Source organism: Rana temporaria, chromosome 2 (assembly GCF_905171775.1).
Source record: "Rana temporaria chromosome 2, aRanTem1.1, whole genome shotgun sequence".
In the NCBI taxonomy this organism is placed as follows: Eukaryota; Metazoa; Chordata; class Amphibia; order Anura; family Ranidae; genus Rana; species Rana temporaria.
In genome coordinates, this window is record NC_053490.1 from 316,312,904 (window position 1) to 316,338,882 (window position 25,979).

A 25,979-nucleotide genomic window follows, 5' to 3' on the forward strand; every position below is an offset into this window, starting at 1 on the left:
GCGAGACATGAAGAAGCCACCCCAAAGTAGTGCAGGAACCTTTTTCTAAGTTGGAGCAACTTGAGTCGCACCGCCTAGAACAGTTCTATTGTCATTAATGGGGTGTGACTTGTCATGTGACTTTGTCATGTGACCAAGATCTCAGCTTTGTCCCTTGTTATGACTTGTCTTGTTTACTAATATGTAATCCAGATAGTCTTTTAGGTATTATATGTCAAAATGACAAACTTTCTGATTCAATAAAGAAATTAAGGAAAATAACAAGCAGGCTTTGTTTCATATGAAATCCTATGAAATTATCTGCACATATCTTAAAGCCAACAAAAGCACATAATTAAAAAGCTTCTAATAAAATACAAAATCCTAAAATGCATGTTTTTGCAAATACCTCTGTGCCTAAAGTGTAATTCCACTTTTGCAGTCAATTTGAGAAAGCCCCACTATAGGTTTATTATGTGTTCCCCATTCACACAGCATCCCAAGGGCAGGCTGCATTTCCTCAATTTAACATACAATACAAACTACGGGCCAGATTCATGTAGAATTACGGCGGCGTAACGTATCCCGTTTACGTTACACCGCCGCAAGTTTTCAGCGTAAGTACTTGATTCACAAAGCACTTGCGTGTAAACTTGCTGCGGCGTAGCGTAAAGCCGTCCGGCGCAAGCCTGCCTAATTCAAAAGGGGCGTGTACCATTTAAATTAGGCGCGTTCCCGCGCCGAACGTACTGCGCATGCTCCGTTTTGAAATTTCCCGCCATGCTTTGCGTGAAATGACGTCGCCCCGACGTAATGTTTTGAACGGCGACGTGCGTAACGTACTTTCGTATTCCCGGACGTCTTACGCAAATTTTTTTTTTAAATGCGACGCGGAAACGACGGCCATACTTTAACATGGATGGTCTAATTTTACACCTTACACATCTAAATAGCACTCGTAACTTTACGACGGGAAAAGCCGGCTAGCGACAACGTAAGAGAATGCGACGAACGCGCGTACCTTCGTGGATCGCCGTAAACAGCTAATTTGCATACCCGACACAGGAAAACGACGCAAACTCCACCCAGCAGCCGCCGGAGAATTACACCTACGATCCAAAGGCGTACGAAGCCGGATCTATGCCAAAAGCCGTCGTATCTTGGTTTGAGGATTCCAAATCAAGATACGACGCAGCAAATTTGAAAATACGATGGCGTATCAGTAGATACGCCGGCGTATTTCTGCTGTGAATCTGGCCCTACATTTTTAACCCTTTGTTAGGATAGAAACCGTTCAGAACCAGTTTAGTTGCACTTTTAAATATTTTCATTGAAGAAGAACTTCCCCCTTATGAAAATTACACAAAAGGCATCTTTAGAAAGGTCTAGTGATACTTATAGATAATTGCATTTTTGTATTTATTCTTTGTGTAGCACCCTACTATCACAGTATGGTAGAGTTATATAGGTTAGTTTTATCGCTTCCTCTAGAATTTTCTAGAGCTTAGGGAGTGAGAATTCAAATAACCAGCCTGATCAGGGCTAGCCAATTCCTGGGGATGTGTGCCCAGATGGTGACTGGGTACCAATAGGGTGCAGGATAACCAGAGACTGTTTATGGAGCCAGAGTGAATGAACTGTTGCTTGGAAGGATGGTGTCCTTTGTTATGTACTGCAGGAGCAGCACTACATTTGCACACCTTATTTTACTTTTCCTTCATATTGTGACCATCCTATGCATTAAGGTGAAAAAAAATTCTGTCAGTTACCGGCCCCCCAGCCCCCCCCCTGTTTTACTTACCTGAGCCCTGGAATGTCCCACGCTGAGGACACAATGTCTCTCTGACCGGGGTTCTCGGCTCTTGATTGGATAGATTGATAGCAACACAGCCATTGGCTCCCGCTGCTGTCAATCAAATCCAATGACGCGGGCGCCGAGAGGGCCAAGTTCTGCATTCAGCGGCTATGTACGCCGAATAGATTGACACGGGAGCAAGCTAACCCCCTGGGAGAGCGCTTCTCCTAGGGCGTTATCTGATGCAGAGAGGAGGCGCGAGAGCCGCAGAGGGACCACAGAAGATGGTGTTCAGGGCCACACTGTGCAAAACAAACTGCACAGTGGGGGTAAGTATGACATGTTTGTTATTTTTTTTTAAATGTGAACCTTTAGTATCACTTTACGGATATATTGATCTATCTCCCCTTACTTCCTGGGACTTATAATCCTGGGTCTGCCTCCTGCCACATGTGACAGGAACCTCCTAGGATGGAGCTATGATGCCAGGGTGACATCACCAGTACCTTAAAGAAGCCAGGAAGTTGAAAAACAATAAATGTGAGTAAAAGCAATATGTGTCTGTTTAACTAATGAATGTATGATAATTTCATATAAACACGCTGTATGCTGCTGTGATTGTTAGTAAAAGGGGTAAAAGGTCATCTTTACGTTATGTGAATAGGAACGTGTAACAAATAAATAGGCGATATCCCACTTTTGGCAATGCTGCAGTGTAAAGGGTACTTAACCACTTCTCGCCTATAGCAGAATGATGGCCATGTGGAGGTTCCGTTATCCTGACTGGACATCATATGATGTATTTCAAGATAATAAGCCAGTGTGCAGCTATCAGTGGTGTGGTGTGTCACTCTGACACACAGCATCTCTGATCGTAGTAAGGAGCCTCTGACAGAGGCTCTTTACCACGTGATCAGCTGTGACCAATCACAGCTGATCACAGTGTGAACCAGGAAGTGCCGGTAATCGGCTTTTCCTTGCACCGGGCTGACAGGGAGAGCTGATCGGCGGCTCTCCTGTCCGAGGGGGTGTGTGTGCTGATAATCAGCACATTGATTATCAGTGCAGCCCACATCAGAGGTGCCCACCATCGCTGCAAATCAGTGCCCATCAGTTGCCAGTCAGTGCCGACCCAAATCGCCATTCAGTACCCATAAAAGTGCCAATCAGTGCCCCATCAGCAATGCCTGTCAGTACCTCCTCATCAGTGCTGCCTATCAGTGCTGCCTATCAGTGGCCAGCAGTGCCACCTATCAGTGCCCATCACTACATATCAGTGCCGCCTATCAGTGCCCATCAATTCTAAATATCAGTGCCTCCTCATCAGTGCACATCAGAGCCACATTATCAGTGCCACCTCATCAGTGCTCATCAGTGCCAATTAGTGTAGCCTCATCAGTGCCCATCAGCGAAGGAGAAAACAAAATGTTATCACAGAAACAAAGAAAAACTTATTTTTTTTAGTTTGTTTAGCAAAAAAGAAAAAACCCAGTGGCGACCAAATGCCACCTAAAGAAACCTCTATTTGTGGGAAGAGAGTTATAAAAATGTAGTTTGGGTACAGCATTGTATGATCTCGCAATTGTCATTCAAAGTGCCCTGTTCTAAAGTGGTTAAAGTAGAACTGTAGGCAAAACTTTTATTTTTTCATTTAGATGTAAGGGAGGGTTATTATCCCTGTCAGTTTATTTTTTGCCATTTGTGTCCCATTGGGGAGTTACAGTATACCTTTACTTCTTGTCCCATAGCAAAAACAGGAAGTAAAAATCCCTGACATTTACTTGGAGACCCCAAGATCACTGGAAATTTCCCCTCTATTACTTTTCTACGGACAACTCAGAATTTAGAGTTTTTCTTTACGTTCACTTTCAATGATAACGGTAAACAAGACAAATAGACAAGGCTGAATCTCCCTAACGAGGGGCACAGACTGCAATGAAAACCTAATCGGTATGCCAATCCCTTTAGACCCCTTTCACATGTGCGGACTGTATGTCCACATTTTCATCCATCCGTTGCGGAAGAAAACGGCACATACATTGGTCCCTATGTGATTGTGGGTGTTAGCAGATGACCATCTGCTAACACCCGTAATCACCCGCCTCCACAATGACCTGATTTTTCGGACGGAAGAAAATCCTATTTTTCTTCCGTCTGGCGGATCGGATCGGGTGAACACGGACATACGGTCCGTGTTCATCCGATCCCCCACAGGGGAGAGCGGAGGGAAAGACAGAGCGGTCCCTGCACAGTGTGCGGAGACCGCCCTGTCAGCCGACGGCTCAGCGGGGATTTTACGGAGGATCCCCGCTGAGCAAAGCGGACACACAGAGGTGGATCATTACTGATCCGCCTGTGTGAAAGGGCCCTTACACTCTGTTCAAAACTAGAAAAAAAAGTTTTGTATTTACTAATACTTTAACAATAATTCAGAGTAAAACAAAGAAATGATACACATATTAGGTGCAACAGTGGCTAACACTATTGCCTTGTAGCTTTGAGTCCTTAGTTTTGATCCTACCTATAATGCCATATTCATGGATTGTATATATTCTTGTGTTTGTGAGGGTTTCTCCAGATGCTACAGTACTAGTAGATTTTTTGGCTTTCTTACAATAATACCTCTGAAGTCTGAAAGAGTGTGGTAAGAACATTCCATTGGGAGCTCCTATATAGATTAAACAGAGCAGATGTACTCTGTATATCCCTGTGTAAGTACTGTATATCCAATGGACAAATATTGGAAACATAAAATTGCTCACATGTTATTTATCAGGGTCTAAAAGAAACACTGACTGTATCGTCTTATGGGAACTAATGAATCATTTCTTTCCTTATACAGGCATACCCCACTTTTAAGTACACAATGGGACCAGAGCATGTATGTAAAACGAAAATGTACTTAAAGTGAAACAATACCTTTTTTGACTTATAGGGTGTAGTGGGCAGTCAGGGGGTGTAGTGAGGGTGTTAGGAGCTGTAGTTAAGGTCTCAGGGGCTATAGTGGCGGTGTCAGGGGCACACTGGAACAGGGGGGGCTATGCTCTCTGGGCTTCAGCTCCTTCTATTGCGGTTGGTACAGTGCTTGTAAGGCACTTTACATACACTTGTGGGTATGTCCTTACTCGCGAGTGTATGTAAAGTGAGTGTACTTAAAGCGGGGTATGCCTGTATATAAGCTATAAATTGACAAGTATATACAGTATATAACTGGGATTATTGCTGTGCACAGATGGTCAACCACATAAAAAAATTCTGTATTTTAGAAGAATTATTCCAACTGATGAGATGTGCATCCCGCCAAATATGTACTGTATATATTGGTTCCTTCTCTCGCAGTTCTAAAGAAATAAAAAAATAATGAAGCAGTTTGCCCAACAAATATATAACCAGCAATATGTATGCAAGAAGATCAAGTCAAAACACATGCACTGGTAACAAACCTTCCATTGTACCACTTGCAAGTCAGTTATAATGGCAAATTTTATAACATGAAATTCATGTTCAGAAAATCAGTGTTGTTCCACTTGAGTTTAAGAGCTTTAACAACGGGAACTATTATAACATAAAAACCAACAAACCTTGAAATGAATCTGTCTGTTTTTCTAAATTTGCCCCAGATTGTTTCCTTGTCAACATATTCCATGAATGTATCTTACGGATCAACAGGCAGGTATGACTTTTCAAAACCGTTGATGGAAGGAACTGAAATAGTGGAAATAAAAGGCACATCTACATTACTTACAGTGAAGAACTAGATAGTGAATGGTTGACTTAAATGTATTCATAAATATTTTATGTAATGAAGATTTATGTCTAACAAATATTAAAGTGGACATTTTTACAATACACTACATTTTATGACTTTTTGGATTAAACAATGTCATTACAATAACATTTTTTTAACTTATATTATTTATTTGTACGTTTAAATCATCACAGAACACAAACTACTGCAAGGATTTAATGAGTTTTCCTAATTATTCAATAGTGGCTTTTTAAATTATTAAGGCAATATGTATAAACTGTAACCATTGGTGACTGTCACTGTAACCAAGGGTGACTGATAGATTATATAGATCACAATGTGAAATGTTTACATTCTAACTTCCCCTTAATGGCTATATTTCTTAATTAGTGTCATATCCTCATAGCATATCATGTAGCTTCAAAACATGTGCTATCTTTGGATTATAATGAACCATACTTTTCATGAAACTAAATTTAAAATGTAGTTTCCATTATATGCTGTAAGCATCTTCAGAATGAGTAAATCAGAAGCTTTTTAACCAGTAGATAGCATTCAATCTAGAGATAACAAACTGTTATAAGTATATTTTCTTGTTGCCATGGGAGAACTGTAAACACATAGGATCTAATTAAAAAAAAATGATATTTGTATTTGCATCAATGCTTCCCAAATGCAGCTGGAAAACAAGATTGCAGTCTCACATTATTTACTGTATGTAGATTGTATATTTATCAATACATGATAATTACAATTGTGAAACACTGAATAGTGTGCAAGTGCAATTTTTTAACTGAGGAAATTATTCTGAAATTATAGGCTTAAAATAAGATAAGGGCAAAGTAAAAAAGTAACATGCAAGAGATTAAGGTCTAAACCCAGAACCCTGCATTCACTATATCTCCCACAGTGCACAAAACGTGGAAATACAATTATTTTAGCAAATATCAAAAGCTAAATACCTTTAGCAATCTTGTTACTTCTATCAGTTCCTGGTAAAGCTTGTAGGAGGAGTTTTCATACTGCATACTGCACTGACTGTCCTATCGGGATCCAGGACCCCTGACCCTCTATTTGGACAGTGTTGATTGGCCCTGTGCTGATCACATGCACTTTATGAAGATAAAAAAAAAACTCTCCAGCAAAACACACCAAACTGAGGATGTGTAGCCTGACTCCAAAGGCCCTGTCTTGTCCGGACCTGTTCTGGGGTCAGTGCAAGGAGAGGAGGATCTGTGCATACAAGATCAAGCAGCCATTTTACACAATGAAAAATATTAACCCCTTAGGTTCCACAGTGAGTATAACAAGCATTTGCTACTGCATATGCAGACTGATTTTACTGTTGTGGGTTTAGTAACACTTTAAGGGTTAATTCACACCAGATGCGATGGGGCTGCACTGTGTGGCTATCTCAGCACAGTCCCACCACTTGACAAGGCAAAATGCCTTGTCTCATGTGTGTCGGTTTACACTACTGTATTATGGTGGGGTGCAATAAAAAAAAGTCTGAGCAGTTTTAGGCATTTAACTGCCTTGCACTGTGTAGTGGCCAATTAAACCCAATGAAATGTCTGTTTTACATTTCAGTACAGGCATACCCCACTTTTAAGTACACAATAGGGTTTATTTGCTAAAGCTAGAAAGTGCAAAATCAGGCAACTATTATGTAGTGGTAACTACCACCCCCCTCCAATTTTGGCCTCTATTGGCATGAGCATACTGGGACAGATTCAGAGACATCTGCGGCGGCGTAACGTATCGCATTTACGTTACACCGCCGCAAGTTTTACGGGGAAGTGCTTGATTCACAAAGCACTTGCCTGTAAAGTTGCGGCGACGTAGCGTAAATCCCTCCGGCGCAAGCCCGCCTAACTCAAATGGGGCGTGGATCATTTAAATTAGGCGCGTTCCCGCGCTGAACGTACTGCGCATGCTCCGTTTTGAAATTTCCCACCATGCTGTGCGCAAAATTACATCGCACCGACGTGATTTTTTGAACGTCGACGTGAGTTACGTCCTTTCCTATTCACGGACGACTTATGCAAAAAAAAAATTAGAAATTTGACGCGGGAACGACAGCCATACTTTAACATGGAAGGTCTATCTATACGCCAAGAAATAGCAGCTTTAACTATACGCTGGGAAAAGCCAACCAGCGACGTCGTAAGAGAATGCGACGGCCGCGCGTACCTTCGTGGATCGCCGTAAAAAGCTAATTGGCATACCCGACGCGGAAAACGACGCGAACTCCACCCAGCGGGCGCCGAAGTATTGCACCTACGATCCGAAGGCGTATGAAGCCGTACGCCTATCGGATCGAAGCCAGAAGCCGTCGTATCTTGGTTTGAGGATTCAAACTAAAGATACGACGCAGCAAATTTGAAAGTACGCCGGAGTATCAGCAGATTCTCCGGCGTACTTCTTCTGTGAATCTGGCCCATTGTGTCTAATATAAAATATGTCTTCTTCCTTAGTAAACCAGACATGAGACAGTAAGTATGGCTTACACACTCATGCAATTGCATTTCTGCAGAGAGCAAGTATTACTTTGCCGAAGGAGAAAATAAAAACCTGCTGCTCTAGCTGGCAGCATACGTCTGATTTAGAAGGCCATGTCTTATATAAGCTGTTCATCAGACACCTGACCCTTTATGTAATAACATAGAGGTGTTTCTGCTTTCCTCCAATCTCCTGTGAACAACAGAAGGTCCTACGTTATCAGCATTTTTTTGTCAGATAAAGGATATTCCTTAATAGTCATGTAACCAGTATTTATCTGAATGGAGATGCAATTTTATTTACACTATAAGACCATCGATTTTGCAAGCACTGGAAAAACAACAGCAGGTACCCATCTATGTTTTCACATGAAAGCTTGAACATCAGCTCATCTGGATCTTTTTTTAAGGTTCACATGAACATGACAATTGCAGAAAATTTTGCAGCCAAAACAACTATGCTAATTTCTGCTTGTAAATGGTTAATAATACAGTTAAAATGAAATGTAAGTTATATATTATTTTTTTTTATGTATTTTTTTGCAAACCGAACAAAATACATAATACATCTGAGTTCAAATGCAAAAAAAACAATCAACCTTCGGACCTAGCATGCATAAAACGATTTGCCCATCTGTATTCATAACTGAGCCAGTGCTAACTGACTAGATAAGGTGGTCATTGGAAAATGTAATTATCAACCTCTGTTACATATTGACCAAATTGATATTATAAACCTGTAAATGTACAATGTGATTTCTTAACTAAATGTGAGACGATTCAGTTTGGAAATGGTTACTATTCTCTCGTTTGATGATAGAAGAGAGAAAAAGATAAATGAGCACTACTTGTTCAAGCATTATATTTTTCACACTCTGTAATGATGCCTCACTCACCATTAATATCTCTAATACTGTTTCATCATTCGGTAAACACCACATTCGTGTTTGGCCCTGATCAACCTTGCAGCTGTGACACCACTGATTTATGATATTTCCATGAGGCATATGAGTCGTGTACTCTGTCAGTGACATATCCATCATTCTCTGGGACTACCGGTATATTCTCATATATGTGCTTCATGATTGACTTCTACTGCACACTACATATATAAAAATCTACTACGTACTCGTTTCTACTCTTTTCTGCTTTAAGGGTCAATAACACAGAAACTGGAGATTTAAAATGCCTGCCAACATTTAATATGTGTTTTGTAAGAATATAAGGAAATACAAATGTTATATTGTGTAAGGCACTTTGAGTAATAGAATCGTTTTATTGATTTTAAGCAAAACTGTGCATTTGCAGTTTTGTAATCTGATAGGAATCTGTTGTATATATTAGAATTTGATTTGGGTTACAGAATCTTCATTAAAGTTTGTGTCCCAGCGTATAATTACATTTCAGCTTTTGCTATAAGTCAGCCTCTAGAAATGTTAAAATTGGTACAGTATTATTCCATGAAATGTAAGGTTCTGCTGTATAATCATTTAAATTTCACATATGGTGTGTATGGTGTGGGGACATTTATTGAAGTATTATAGAATGGTCTTTTTTTCTAATATATATATATATATATATATATATATATATATATATATATATATATATATATATATATAGACAAAACCATTTATTGTTCAGGCAGGGAATAACCTAAAATATACCTATGTATGTATGTATATAAAATAATCAGGGGAGGAATTGGCTGGGGCCATTACAGCTAATGTACACTATATTGCCAAAAGTATTGGGACACCTGCCTTTAAATGCACATGAACTTTAATGGCATCCCAGTCTTAGTCTGTAGGGTTTAATATTGAGTTGGCCCACCCATTGCAGCAATAACAGCTTCAACTCTTCTGGAAAGGCTATCCACAAGGTTTAGGAGTGTGTCTGGGAATGTTTGACCATTCTTCCAGAAGCGTATTTGTAAGGGCAGGCACTGATATTGGACGAGAAGGCCTGGCTCGCATTCTCCGCTCTAATTCATTCCAAAGGTGTTTTATCGGGTTGAGGTCAGGACTCTGTACAGGCCAGTCAAGTTCCTCCACCTCAAACTAGCTCATCCATAATGAGCTAGTCTGTGGAGGGGGATTATAGTGTGGAGTTTGTTGCGTTATAAAATTGTATATTTAAGATTTAATATCTCACATATATGATATATGGTTTAAATAAGAGTTCTTTTGACCAGAAGTGAAAGCTTCAACATAATAAGCATTTATTAGAGAATTATATTATTAGTCTATCTTATATACCGCATACATTTACAGTCTTAAGCAAGGGAGTAAATATTAGTTTCAAATACAAAGTATGTACATCACACTACAAATATCAAACAGAAAAACTTATGACAAAGCAAGTATATGGTAAGTGCTGGGAGATGGTCTCTTAAATTTACCTCAAATAATGACTGCCTGGGCCCAGGGTCCTCATCTCTCTCCACACTATTGATTGAGGCTCCTTCTTTTATGGGCCCCTTTCATATGGACTTAAACAGGTTACCTATGATTGGCTACGGTTAGCTCTCCCCCTCCCTTGGGCGGGTCTCTCCCAAATATGGGCAATATCCTCCTACATGAGTTTTAGTCATAATTAGATTTGAAGATAAATTAAATTAAACCAGCGGTCTTTAACTTCCTTGAATGGGGTACTTGGCTATTCGTGGAAGAGTACAGCCAATCAAGGCGTCTCCGTATAGTCTACAGATTTCAGCTGTGATTTTTTCCTGGCTTGTTTGTATATCAAGAAGGTATGGGAGACTGACCGTCTCCGTGACACCTTGTTACCCAGCATTCATGCATATCAAATGGAGAGTGTTAAATAGATATTTTCAGGCTCTAGACTGTCAGCCCAGTTAACCCTTTACAGAAACCATCTCCTACACACTACACATCTAAAATTATCCTAAATTATATATATATATATATATATATATATATATATATATATATATATATGTACAATTATTCCCAGTTGCTAATGTCGATTAGACATACAACTTCTCATAAGGCAACAAGTTGTTTTTCAGGTGTTGAGCTTGGCCCCTTAGTTCCAGTAAAGGGAACTCAGCCACTGCATCCTTAACAACTGATCACACATCAATTGTCAGTGGGCTTCCCCATTCACAGCTGAAATGTAAAGAAAAGAATGCTCGAAATGCCGAACGCCCTTTGGGTCTGGTATGGATTTAAAAAAATGCTGTGGGGTCCACCCCAAAATCCATACAATTTTTGGTGAATGAGTAGAGGTACTCATTCACATGGGGGGCTGGGATCTGGGGCCCCCCTTGTTAAAGGGGGGTTTCAGACTCTGTTAAGCCCCCCGCCTACACACCTTTGTTCCATCAACATGGAGACAAGGTGCTTGGGGGTGGAGGGGGTGCTCTCTTGACTTTTTTTTACATTTTGGCGTGGGCCTGGTATGGATTGGGGACTTTCAGCTGTCAGTGGGGAAGCCTGTTGACAGCTGATGAGTCATTGGTTGTTAAGGACACAACAGCCCGCTCCTTAACATCCAGCTACTCTTCACACAGAATTCAAATCAATTGATCATTTTTTTGATCGATCCAAATTTGAATCGTTACGGAAATTTGTAATTCATTCAAAAATTAATATACAAAACAAAATTAAACCAAACTAAACTAAATTAAATTAAACACGCCCCCTAATCACCGATTTGAATTCCACCGCCAGAGATACACTACGCCGCCTTAACTTACGGCGCAAAATCTTCCAGGATTCGAACTTAAACCAGGTAAGGTACGGCGGCGTAGCGTATCTCTGATACGCTGCGCGGGTGCGGATCTCTGTGGATCTGCCCCCAAATGTTTAGGGCATTCAGCATGGCCAAATGTTTAATTTTGTTTAAATAGAAGCAGGAGAGAGATGTAATTTGCTGGCAATTTTGCTGCATTGGTACATGTTTCCCAGGTTTATGCCCACACCACCATGCTATTTTTTGACAGCTAGTTGCCTACTAGCCCAGAAAATGGGTCTGAAATTTGGCAGATTTAACTCCCATTAATCTCAAAGGGGTTCGGGATCAGCAAACCCTGCCAAACTGAACACAGGGCTGTTCGGCTCACCACTATTGTCTAACATTGCAGGAAAAATGCAAAGCCTGCACAGATTGACCTTACAATGTAAAATAAGGAGGACTAAATATATTATCTCTCTCCTCCCAGGATAATAAAATCCTCAACGTGAAACCAACTAGTCATCTACAAGGAGATACAGCCATTTGAAAATATATATTAATTAAAAAATTGTGAAGTGCTCCCCACTTCTCAATTATAATATGCAATATTAAGATCAAGAATAATAAAATAAAACATTCATATTCATGTGAACGAAAAACATATCTAAAAAAATAATAATAAAAAAATGTGCATGTGCATAATGCATGCTATTAAATTCAATGCATGCTTAAACACCATCACTTCATGTGCAGAAAATAAGTGCTTATAGATATTTCTTACATTTAACAAAAATCTTTTGAAAAATCTACTAATAAGTAATGTAAATAATATCAGGGCGTGAAATCCCCAAAAAATCCACACAATGTATCGTAACACCACCAATGTGCACATATGGGTGTACCCTCACCTTATTAGTTGAGGTCCAACTGATAAGGTGAGGGCACACCTATCTGTGCACAACAGGGGTTTTTGTTAACTTTTTGATGAAGATGGCGGCTCACAGCAGGGGCCCGGTGCATCCCTGTTCTCTGTTTCATGCACAAATCAGGTCAGAAATGTTGCCTCATTTCAGACCTGAAAGGCAGCCAAGGACGCTCAGGAATATTTTCCAGTGTGGACTAAAGCCCCCCCGGAGGTGTGTGAACCAACTCAGTTGACAGCTGGACACAGTCGCCTGTCATGTGAATTAGATGCAGGGGAACCTGGGGGGATCAGGAAGGAATTTTTCCCCTGCTGTAGCAAATTAGAGCAGGCTTTGCTGGGGTTTTTCACCTTCCTCAGGATAAATTGTGCGTGAAGGATTGTGTTGTATGGGATTGTATTATTATAATTTTTTGGGCTGAACTAGATGGACTTATGACTTTTTTCAATCTGACTAACTATATAACTATGAGAGAGGGCGGTTGAGAGAGAAAGTGGGGAGAGAGAGAGGACAAAAAGAAAGAGAGGGGCTGTAAGAAAGAGGGGGTGAGAGAAAGAGGGGTTCTGACAGCAAGACGGGTGCTGAGAGAGACAGTCGGGTGAGAGACAATGAGGCAGAGGGAGAGAGGGGGGCTGAGAGAAGGAGGTTGAGAGAGAGGAGTGCTGAGAGAGACAATAGGGGTAAGAGAGAAAGGGGGGCTGAGAGAGACAGTGGGGTGAGAGGGGGGCTGAGAGAGGGGGCTGGGAAAGACAGTGGGATGAGAGAGACAGAGGGGCTGAGAGAGAGAGTGGCTAAAAGAAAGGAAAAGAGACGTGGGGCTGAGAGAAAGAGAGGGGGCTGTGAGAGAGATGGGAAGGCTGAGAGAACGAGGGCATAGAGATAGAGTAGGGTGAGGGGGTGAGAGAGAGAGAGGGGGTTTAGAGAGACAGTGGGGAGAGAGAGAAGGCTAAAAGAAAGAGGGGCAGTGAGAAATAGGGAGAGAGGGGGCTGAGAGAGAAGGAGGTTGGGAGAGAGGGAGGTTGAGAGAGCGAGAGGGGCTGAGAGAGACAGTGGGGTGAGAGGGGGGCTGAGAAAGAGAAGGAGGTTGAGAGAGAAGCGAGTTGAGAGAGACCTCATCTGGAATATGCAGTTCAGTTTTGGGCATTAGTTCTCAAAAAGGATATCGGGGACCTGGAGAAAGTGCAGAGAATGGCTACTAAACTGATAAGAGGCACGGGCTAAGAGAGATAGTGGAGTGAGAGGGGCCTGAGAGAGAAGGGAGAGAGGGGGGGTTGAGAGAGAGAAGGGTGAGAGTGGGATGGGGTCTGAGAGAGAGAAGGGAGAGAGAGAGAGAGGGGGATGAGAGAGAGGCGGGGTTTACCCGGACAATCAAATGCCACATGTCGGTAGGACAAACATGTCTCCTCCACCACATTTGATTACCAAAGGGAGACTGGCGGCCATAATATTGGTAAGATATATGTTCCTCGCATAATGGGACTAGTTCCCATAAAACAAATTGATCCAAAGGACGTCAATCCAAGTGAGACATTACATCACAGAATTCTATGAATTCTAAAGAATGAAAAAAATATATCAATAAAAAAAATTAAATATAATATGAAGAAAACAAACTGATATATATATATTTTTTTTACCAATTTGACAGAAAACAATTAAGGCCCAATTCGATGTTCAACCCCAATGGACTCTTTGTTCTTAAATGATGGATCCACTGGGTCTCATTCCAAGAGATGGCCCTCTTGAGGTTACCTCCTATCCAATGACCCTCAATTTTATCTTTACCACATAATGTCAAACCATTCGGATTTGTCCCATGGTGGAGACTAAAGTGGTTAGACAAACTGTGGTGCTTATAGCCCTTCCTGATTCTGTAAACGTGTTCACAGAGTCTTGCTCCTAATTTTCTAGTGGTTCTGCTCACGTATTGAACATGTGAGAAGGTATGTGACATGCGTAGTTCCACAAGTGATAAACTTCCTGATTTTGTGGGACTCACCAGAGGTGTGAGAAGTGAAATGTGTAGTCTTTCTTGTCCTGTGTCAAGAAGTCCTGCACATTACACACCTTCCACAACTATAAAAACCCACTTGATCCAAGAACGTGCATACCTTCTTAGGTGGGTCTATTACATAAGGTGCTAATTTTAGAAGTAAAGTGGGGGACTTGGTATAGATAAACTGTGATCTTCTTAAAGGAGCAATAGGTAGAGAGAAGGTAACATTAGCTACTATATATGCACCGAATGTACATCAAGACAGTTTTTTAGTTAAGGTGCTATCCAAATTGATGAACTTTAGAGAGGGAAAGTTGATATGTGGCGGAGATTTAAATATCCCCTTGGATCCAAAAGCAGATACCTCTGGGGGGGTTTCATCGGTACCCAGTGGAATTAGAAAACAAATTATACGAAAACGACATGAATTACAGCTAGTAGATGGGTGGCGTATCTTACACGCAGGAGAGAAGGATTATACGTACTATTCGAATCCACACCAAACATATTCAAGAATAGACCTTTTTTTGATACCCCATCAGCTGCTACATTTAGTACAGGAAATCTCAATAGGGAACATAACATGGACAGACCATGCACCAGTTACGATGGAGGTAACTTTGGGGGGGGGGACTCAGTCGTCAGAGTGGAGATGGAGGTTAAACAAGAGTTTACTACAGAACCCCCAAGTAATGGAAGATGTAACAAAAGAAATAATGTGGTATTTTCAGATAAATGATAATGAAGAATGTGATCCAGGAATAATATGGGAAGCCCATAAATCCGTAATCCGATGGGGTTCCCGTGTTAAAAAGTCAAGAGAAGAACAAATAAAAGAACTGTTAGAAAGGATACAGAGATTAGAGATACAACATAAAAAGAAGACAGAAATAGGTATAGGAATTGAATTAACACATTTAACCTCCTTGGCGGTATGATTCTGTCTGGAATTACGTACCAAAAGCGGTACAATTATTTGCAAGGAAATTTGGCGTTTTATACTGTAGGCCTGCAATTCTTAGGAATAATTCATTTAAATCTGACCAAACAAGAGTCTAGTAGGCATCCCGGGTATGATTTTTTTTTAAAAACAAAATTATAAATTATAATATAATAAATAATTATAAATAATTATAACAAATAATAATATAATTATAATAAAAATTATTCAATAATGTAATCAACTCAAAATCACTGAAATTTGCTCAGTTGCAGAATTGTCGCTGTCATTACTTTTATTTTTTTATGATGAATTTCCCCACAAATCGCTATCGCACAATTCTGCAAATGATTATAATTTATTATCGCTGTTTTCTAGCTGCCCTAAAACCATTTTTGACATAAAGGGACACTTTTGGTTGCTATGGACAATCTACAGTTTGCAGGCAGAAAGAACAGTTTTTATTATAAAAGTACATGTAGGACACTGGACAGACCACTAGGGACAAGGGGGGTGTGCATTTTTTACATACAGTACTGTAATCTATAAGATTACAGTATACTGTATGTAATGTGTTCATTTACTTTTTTGAATTTGGCGCCGTTCTCCGCCCCCGTGCGTCGTAACGTCGCAGGGAACGGAGATCGGCGGCACACGGGGACACTGTGAATCGAGCGAGGACCCGCTCGCTCACACAGCGGGGCGGCATCGCTGGATCCAGGGACAAGGTAAGTAAACCAAGTGTGGATTCAGCGAGAAGGTAAGCCGCGCTGCTGCACATCTATCGATCCTAGCATGGAAAAACCACCCCGAGTCACGCTCGGGGATACCGCCAAGGAGGTTAAGAAGACAAGTAGCAGATCTCCTTCGATATAAGGCCGAAGCAGTTTTATAATACGCGGAAAAGACGACGTATAATTCAGGAGATAAATGTGGGAAGTTAATAACAAAAAAATAAAAAAAATTACAGACACGGTCGTATGTCCCATTTGATTAAAACAAAAGCAGACCAAAAACGTTACCTTTCAAAAGAAATAGCGCAAGAATTCAGGAAATACTATGCCTCTTTATATAATCTCCAAAGGACAGTGAACCCCTCTGGGTCTGTGGAGAAATATTTATCTTCGTCATGCTTAACTAGACTAACATCTCCAGAAGTTTAAGTACACAATTGGGGACATATATGACCAAGGTATTCAATGCAGTTGGACAAACAGGGTCATTATCACTGGAGGCTGTAATGGCGCATATTACGGTCATCCTGAAAGAAGGAAAGGATCCAGGGATATGTAGCAGTTACAGACCAATATCTGTACTGAATGTTGACCTAAAAATAATGACAAAGGGCCAGATTCACGAATATCTGCGGCGGCGTAACGTATCCCCTTTATGTTACACCGCAAGTTTTCAGCGCAAGTACCTGATTCACCAAGCACTTGCGTATAAACTTACGGCGGTGTAACGTAAAGCCGTCCGGCGCAAGCCAGCCTAATTCAATTGGGCGTGTACCATTTAAATTAGGCGCGTTCCCGTGCCGAACGTTCTGCGCATGCTCCGTGTGAAAATTTCCCGACGTGCTTTGCGCGAATTTACGGCGCCCCGACTTATTTTTTGAACGGCGACATGCGTTACGTCGTTTCGTATTCCTGAACGTCTTCCGGAAAAAAAAATTGAAATTCGACGCGGGAACGACGGCCATACTTTAACATGGCTGTTCTAAAGATAAGCCATGAAAAAACAGGCCTAAGTTTGCGACGGGAAAAACCGACTAGCGGCGACGTAAGAGATTGCGACGAACGCGCGTATCTTCGTGGATCGCCGTAATCAGCTAATTTGCATACCCAACGCTGGAAAACGACACAAACTCCACCCAGCGGCCGCCGGAAAATTACACCTAGGATCCGAAGGCGTACGAAGCCATACGTCTGTCGGATCTTAGCCAAAAGCCGTCGTATCTTTTTTGTGAATTACAAATAAAGATACGACGCGGCAAATTTGAAAATACGCCGGAGTATCAGTAGATCCCCCGGCATATTTCCTCTGTGAATCTGGCCCAAAGATCCTGGCATCCCGCATACAGCCCCAGCTATCAAGACTGGTCCACCTAGATCAAGTAGGGTTTATATCAACTAGAGAAGCGAGAGATATTACTATTAAAGTGTTAAATTTAAATATATCAAGTAAATAAAAAAAAGATATCGAGTCTTTTCCTAAATACGGATGCAGAGAAAGCATTTGATAGAGTTAATTGGGAATTCATGTTGGAGACCTTAAAACAAATGGGTCTAGGAGAGCGGATGGTACAGTGGATAGTGTACGCGGGCCCAGCACCCTAGTAAAAGTAAATGGGGTGTATTCTAGGCCTCTGGCGATTACAAATGGTACTAGGCAGGGCTGCCCCTTGTCGCCTCTGTTATATGCATTGACATTAGAACCACTGTTAAATAAGATTCAACAAAATAAAGATATTGTGGGTATTGAATTTGGGGGAAGGGAATATAAAGTGTCGGCATACGCAGACGATATGCTTTTCTCTTTAGCAAAACCACAAATTTCGTTACCAAATTTAATGAAAGAAGTAGAACTTTATGGGAAATTGTCGAACTTAAAAATAAACTACAGTAAATCAGAGGCGATGGGGGTGGCACTCCCTAAGGCCTTGTACTCACGACCGGATCTGTGCGCTGGAAACTGTCTGCCCGACAGTTTCCGGCGTACAAGGCTGATTTGTGTTTTGTTCCGCTGGCGTGTACACACCAGCGGACCAAATTCCCGTCGTACCGGAACGCGTGCACGTAAACTACGTACGACGTCACTATAAAGGGGAAGACCAAAGTTAATGGCGCCGCCCTCTGTTCCTCTTTTGCTAGTTACGTGTTTGCTCGTGTTAGTGAAGGTTTGGTTAGAGCTGATTCGCGCTTCTCGGTCTCCAGGCTTTGACAGCGTGTATTCACGGGTTCAGTGCGTGTGCTTGCGGTAACGTAGTTGTCATTCGGCTATAGGCAAGCAGGTTGTTTCTGCTTTAGCAGTTGCATCCTGTGCGCTCGTATCTGTTTGTCACGCGTTTGTCGCAGGTAGTGCTGGATTTGCGAGTGCTTTCTGTTTCAGTGTGTTCTTGACTGACCAGCCGGCCGGTTTGAAGCCATGATGGAGCAGCAGCGTCAATTTTCGCGAGTTGGTGCTGTTTATGGGATGGCTGCTGGATATGTTCATTTGTCCAGTACTTTGGCCAGAAACAGGGGGCGGAGGCGTTTCTGGACCAAGAATTGGTTGCGCCAGCGTGACCAGTTCTCACATATGCCTCTGCTTAGGGAACTCCAGGAGAATAATCCTAATGACTTTAGGAATTTTCTCCGCATGACGGACCCCGTATTCAACCGTCTGCTGGATCTTCTGTCCCCCTATATCACGAGGCAGGACACTGTGATGCGCCAAGCCATCACGGCCGAGCAGAGGCTTATTGCCACGTTGCGGTACCTGGCGACTGGGAGGAGCCTGCAGGACCTCAAGTTCTCGACAGGCATCTCTCCGCAGGCGCTTGGGGTCATCATACCGGACACGTGTGCTGCCATCATCAAAGTTATGCATGAGGAGTATATTAAGGTAAGTTTCCTGGCTCTAATAATGTGGCCAACTAACTTTATTTTTATTTTCCCAGATATGCTGTGTGTTTAACTAACGTTACCTTTTCTCCCTATGCATGTTGATATCAGCTTTACATGTTTTATTCTTGGCCTACCTGCATATTTGTCCCTTACCCAATATTAACCTGTCCAGCATGCTATCCTAGGGACAAACCCACCTTGCCATTTTTTCGAACCGGACTTTTTGGTTTTTGTGCCCCCCCCCTTCAAACTTTTATTGTCCCCATCAGAGGGCTGTGGAGTCTCTTAATGAAGTGGCCCTATATATTTCATTTCCCAAATTCTCCATGCACATTTTTCTAATGCAATTTTAATACTGTGAACTGTCACAAGGATGCTTGTAGGATGTATTTGTTACAAAGTACTAAATCTCTAATTTTGTTTGTCCCCACAGCTACCCTCCACACCACAGGAATGGCAGTCTGTGGCTTCCCAATTTGCCCAGCGGTGTGATTTTCCAAACTGCGGTGGAGCAATAGATGGGAAACACGTCCGCATTGTGCCCCCACCCCGCTCGGGGTCGTACTATTATAATTACAAGGGTTATCATAGTATTGTGTTGATGGCGGTGGTGTCGGCACAGTATGAGTTTCTATATGTGGACGTGGGGAAGAACGGCCGGATGTCTGATGGGGGAGTGTTCGCACGGACTGATTTCTATGATCGTCTCCAAGCTGGTGGTCTGGCATTGCCACCAGATGAAGATAATGTGGAAGGACTTCCGTTTGTGTTCCTAGCGGACGAGGCTTTCGGGCTTGGTCCTCACCTCATGCGGCCTTTTCCCCAGAGGACCCTCACCTCAGAGAGGAGTGTGTTTAATTTTCGGTTGGCCAGGGCTCGGAGGGTAGTCGAGAATGCCTTTGGGATACTCACCAACCGGTTCCGCCTGTTCAGGACATCGATACATCTGGCGGAATATAAATTGGACACCGTTGTATTTGCCTGCTGCATTTTGCACAACTTTTTACGCAGGCACTCCCAGACGTACCTACCCGACATCGGTTCTGAGGCAAGACTACCCTCAGATCCCCTTCCCGGGCTGGACACTGGTCGCGCTGGCTTGGCCCCCCAATCAGCTCGTGAGGTACGCGACAAATATGTTGAGTACTTCATGGGTCGGGGGGCCATTGCTATGCCAGATCATATTTCTTTCTAATTCGGCCCCCAAAGAAAGGAATATTCTAAAAAATAATAAATAATTAGACCATTGGACTTTATACAGTTGTTTGTCATTAATGCTTTTTCTCTTTTTCTGTCTTCCTGGTTCTCTAACTAACTTCTTCAATTGTAATGCATAATTGATTTCTCCACTTTTAGTAACTAACCACATATTGCACAGTATTCACTCATCTACAAACAGGGTATTGAGTCTAGAAATAAGAAGCAACTCCATTTGTAAATGTTGAGGTCAATTTTTTTTAATTTTTGCTTGTTCATGACCCCAAAAATAATTTTATATTTTTTTCATTACTCCCTGCTTTTGTACTTAGGAGTCTTCAAAATTTTTTTTTAATTTTTTTTTTTTTTTCAGGTAATTCAACCAAAAATATTATGCAGATTATACATTTATTAACAAGTTCACTTTTTTTTGCCTCAAATATAGTTAGATTTATTGTTTACATATATATATATATATAGATTATATTTGGTGGGGTGTTTACCGCCTAAAATTTTTTTTTGCCCATATTTTTTAGGCACAAAAAACAATAATTTTTTAACAATTTTTTTTATTTTTGGTGTTTTTTTTTAAAAGAAAATTTTTAGGTGAGAATTTGGAGTCAAATCTCTACTTCACTAAATTCAGTGATTAGAGAGATTTATAATACTATATATATATTTAAAAAATGTTTTGGCGTTGTTTATTCTTTATGGTCTAAACTTTATAGTATCCCAAAATGTTCAACATGGTCAAAAAGTAACAAAATACAATTCCAAATATATAAAAACTCACAACAGCAGTCAGTCATGGTGTGCTTTCACACTGGAACACGCCAAAATTGGAAGATACACACATTCAGTGCAAACTCGCCAAATGTCATTGGTTCAACAGACAAATGGCCACATGTGCTATCTGACATCATGGGTGATCAATGTCTGTGTTTTGTGGGAGCAAACCCTTCCTCACAACTACTTGAGGATGGAGGAGGGGGTTGGACCCACAAAGCACAGACATTAGATATTCTGTGATGGCAGATAGCACATGTTGGCACACTGTGTGTGTATCTTCAAATTTTGGCGTATTCATTATTCAAACTGTAAAAATGTTTGTGGGGGCGGGGGATGGGCGGGGGGTGTTTCAGTCTTTGACACGGCCCATCATGTCAATAATGTTCTTAAAATTAGATTCGATCACCATCATTCTTTGCCGCATATTGTCCATTTCCGTGCTGCATTCCAAAAGGACATTTGTTACATTCTGTTCCATGAGAAACATCCTTTCACGCATATTGTGCATTTCAGTGCTGCACTCCATTACCTGCTGAATAATTATAGCAGCACTTGCACGTGAAAATATTGGCACACCATCCTCCTCCCCTAAAAAATCAAAAAAAAAATGGCATTTACAATATTATTTTTCAATGAGGCCTATCTACATATGTTTTTTTGAATCAAGCTAGGGTGACACTGACCTGATGGGCTTCTCCTTTCCACCTCTTCGACATCTTCTATCACTCCTCCTTCTTCCACCACCTCCCCATCATCTTCAATCACTCCTCCTTCTTCCACCACTTCCCCATCATCTTGGACTCCTCCTTCATCCATCAATCCACCTTCTTTCAATTCGCCAAATTGTTCTTCCGCCACTTGCCCTTCATCTGCTATGACTTCTAAGTCCAAAATTACTTCTTCCTCCTCTCTTCCTTCCTCCTTTCTTCCTTCCTCCTCTCCTTCCACATCCTCCTCTCCTTCCACATCCTCCTCTCCTTCCACATCCTCTTCTCCTTCCACATTCTCCTCTCCTTCCACATCCTCTTCTCCTTCCACATCCTCCTCCTCCTCCACATGTTGAGATGGCAGATTTTGGCCTTGTCTGGCCCTCTCTGCCTCCTCCAAATGCTGGCGACTTCTTTCCCCTGAAATAAACCAAAAAAAATGTAGACTCATCAGCACACAGATATTGGAGAGCATAAATCGCACACATTGCTTAGAAGATGCTTTCATTTAGTTACTTTTATCTTTCACCAAACCTACATTTTGGAATTACTTCTATGGCAAGCTCTGATCCTGCCCCTTTTTAGCAAAGTGACACACATGGATGTCCCCCCTAAACTGTATTTCTGGGAGACCCTACCAAAACCCATTTTTTATTTGGGGAGACACAGGTGCTCTGCATTGCAGATGTGAAAACATCTGCTTTCTTACCACTGTTTTTAGAATGAATCCTGTTTGCCTTTCCCATTCTCATACTTTTTTTTTCTAGAACTAGCTTTTACACAATGTTTACAAACAAAGTTTTTGGCCAGTGAGCCATGTCCAGGTGTGTTGTTCCTGGAATAACCGAGCCTTTCTGATAAACTATGTGATGTTACGTTGTTTACTAAGAACACTGTTTGTAAATATGTAGTTATTTATGTTCTAAAAAATAAATAACAACATGTCTTTAAAATTACAAGCTGGCCAAGGAGGCAGATGGTGAAATATACATGGCAACACATTATTGCAGACAATCACCACCCCCCCCCCCCCAACCCCAATATATATTTACTTACTTTTACGCAGAATTTTAAGTATTTTCTTCATCTGATGTGGCTCCCTCAATTTTAAGTCTGACCATCGTTTCCTCAGCTGTTCCTTGGACCTGGTGATCCCAAACATCCTCTGCATTCTCCTCGCCACCTTGTCCATAATATGTGCCTTTCGGCGGTTAGGGGTCTTGTATGGCCCTAATTCCCCATCATAGTCCTTCTTTCGCATGATGTAAACTAACTCCACCATTTCCTGGAACCGCATATTAGTGGCTTTATATCTTCTTTTCCTTGATCGGGACGTCCCTGCCTCTGTCCCTTCACTTGTGGCATGAGAGCATCGTGCCCGCTCGTGTGACATCGCCATCTTTCCTTTCCCACAGAGATTATGGGCGTGGAAAAGATGAATTGTTACGCCATGGGCGGAGAAGAGGGCGGCGTTTAATACATACGCGGAGTGTAGAGAATGCAAACAACGTGTTTACGTCCGTTACGCGGAGAATCTGCGAGCGCATCCAGAACATACACAGTTAACGCCATATTTCCTAAACTCATTGATTAGGGGCCTCGCAAAGGTGACGAGGGCGGGGTTTCATAAATACGCGGAGTGTTTAAAAGGTTTACGCCGTGATTACGCATCTTACGCGGTAATTAGGCGAGCGTGAGAAACGAGGAGCGAGAGACAGGAAGGTAAGGAAATTAAAAATGGGATCAGCAGAGGCCTAGAAAATGTAGACACATGGGATGGGTGTTTGGGCTGTTGGTTGCACCCTTTTTAAGCTATTCTGTCTATGGGGTACCACAATGTTATTTTGGTATCCAAATGCTTTTGGACACCTCACAAAATAGAGATGTGAACAATGCTGTACCTCATTGACAAGTTTTTGAATGGTGTATTCAGATCAGGCAAAGTATTGTTCAAGTGTTGGTTGTACAGAGGTCATTAGGAAGTGTCTTTTATGTCATCCATTGTCAGGGGCATGAGATTTACACATGAAAGAGTGCCTAGATGAAAACTGTCATTTGTAAGCATTGTTTAATTTAATATATTTAAAATATTTACTGCAATGTGAACAATGGCTCTGCATCTAGCAAATCAATGTTTGGTACAAGCAATGCGGCCGAGCTGCCAATCATTGTTTAAACAAGAGAGACTGTGTTTGGAATTAGATATAGGTAATAAATTTGAAGACACATATTAGATCAAGGTCAACGCTGATCCTTTGGAATATTTATTTTTCTGTGGTTTATGTTTTTGTAATCTAGACTCAAAAAGAAATATAATTTTGCTAAAATTGCAATGGACCTCCTACAAAGCAAGGAATCTATAGAGGCCTTACTTCAAAAATACCAGGAGACGCCCATCCTGTGGAATTCTAAACACTCGTTATATTGCAATAAAGAGGTACGAGCGGCAGCACTAGAAGAGCTAGCAAATTATATGCAAACTTGGGTGCCAGGATGCACTGCCAACATGGTGAAGGATAAACTTGCCAACCTCAGAAGCACATACAGGAGAGCATACAAAGCTAATAAAATCAAAAAATCTGGAGCAGCAGCAAGACAAGCAAAGGAACCCAAACTGTGGTATTATAAACAGATGGCTTTTTTGCGGGACGAAATGGAAGGCAGGAAAACGATGTCCAGTCTTTCTTCCAACCTTTCCTCCATGCTACCTTCCAGCGGACCTTCCCCAGATGACCACAGCCCTGCAGAGTCGGAGGAAGAGGGCCTGGCTGACAGAGATGCAGATCTGCCACCCTTCGATGAGGAGGTATAGTAGTTTCCTCTATATTTATGGCGTAAATAATTCTTGGTGGATTAATGATTAGATATTGTAAAAAAAAAAGCAAGCTGGAAAAAAGCAAACAAAAAGGTGTACAGACAAATAGGTGTCAGGGATGACAACTGCAGGGGTCAGAAGTAGAGTGTATTCAAGTAATAATGAACAGAAAATACTGAACGAAAAACATGAAAATGAGTGTGGTTTTATTTAGCGAAATTGTAAAAAATTTCTTTTTTTTTCCACACAGGAAGAAGAGATCAGCCAGGAGGTGGCAGATCCTCAGGTGTCTGTCAGCCAGGAGGAGGCCGGGGTCAGTGGCAGCCAGGAGGAGGCCGGGGTCAGTGGCAGCCAGGAGGAGGCCGGGGTCAGTGGCAGCCAGGAGGAGGCCGGGGTCAGTGGCAGCCAGGAGGAGGCTGGGCCCAGTGGCCTGCAGCAGGTCCACCCGGCCAGGAGAACCACCACCAGCCAGTCTTCTCCCCCCCAGGTGAGGCCATCAGGCCGAAGGAGGCAGTTGAGGCCTGTGGAGGAGGCAAGCCTCCGCATGATCCAGGAGGCAAGCGCCATCATGAGGGCCCCCCTCAACCCCACAGAGGCCTTCAGTGCCTCATTGGCCCATGATTTAAATGAAGGGGAGGAGGACCAGAGAAGACTGGCAAAGGCCCTGATGAACCAGGTCCTTTGGTGGATGCAGAGGGGCCTGCTGACCCCAGACACTGGGCTATGTGACCCGGCCCGGCTTGCGGAACACCATCCTCCTGCTGCCACATCAACCCCACCTGCAAGACCCCGTGTTCGATCCGCTGGAAGGCTGCCTGGAGGGAAGGCTGGAAAGAGGAGGAAACGTTGATTTTCTGCCTTCCATTTCCTTCCACATAAAGGACATCTTGTTTGTACTACCACAGTTTGGGTTCCTTTGTTTGTGTGCTGCTGCTTCATATTTTTGTGTTTGGCTCCTGAGGCTTGGAAGTTTATCCTTCACCATGTTGGAAATGCAAGTTTGCATATAGTTTGCTATCTATTCTAGTGCTGCCGTTCTTTTTATTTTTTGTGATGACATTTGCCTGAATAAAAGGCCTTTTGCTTTCATTTGAAAACATGTCTATTGTTTGATATACTGTGGGGATTATTAGGCAGCAAACCTTTAATAAATATACAATGGGTAATTTACAAAGGACACACTCCTTGGGGGGGGGGGGACATTTGGTGTGCCAACATGGTTTAATATTCTCTAATGAAACACCAAAAAAAAACTAAAAAAATAAAAAAACATGTAAAAAAAAAA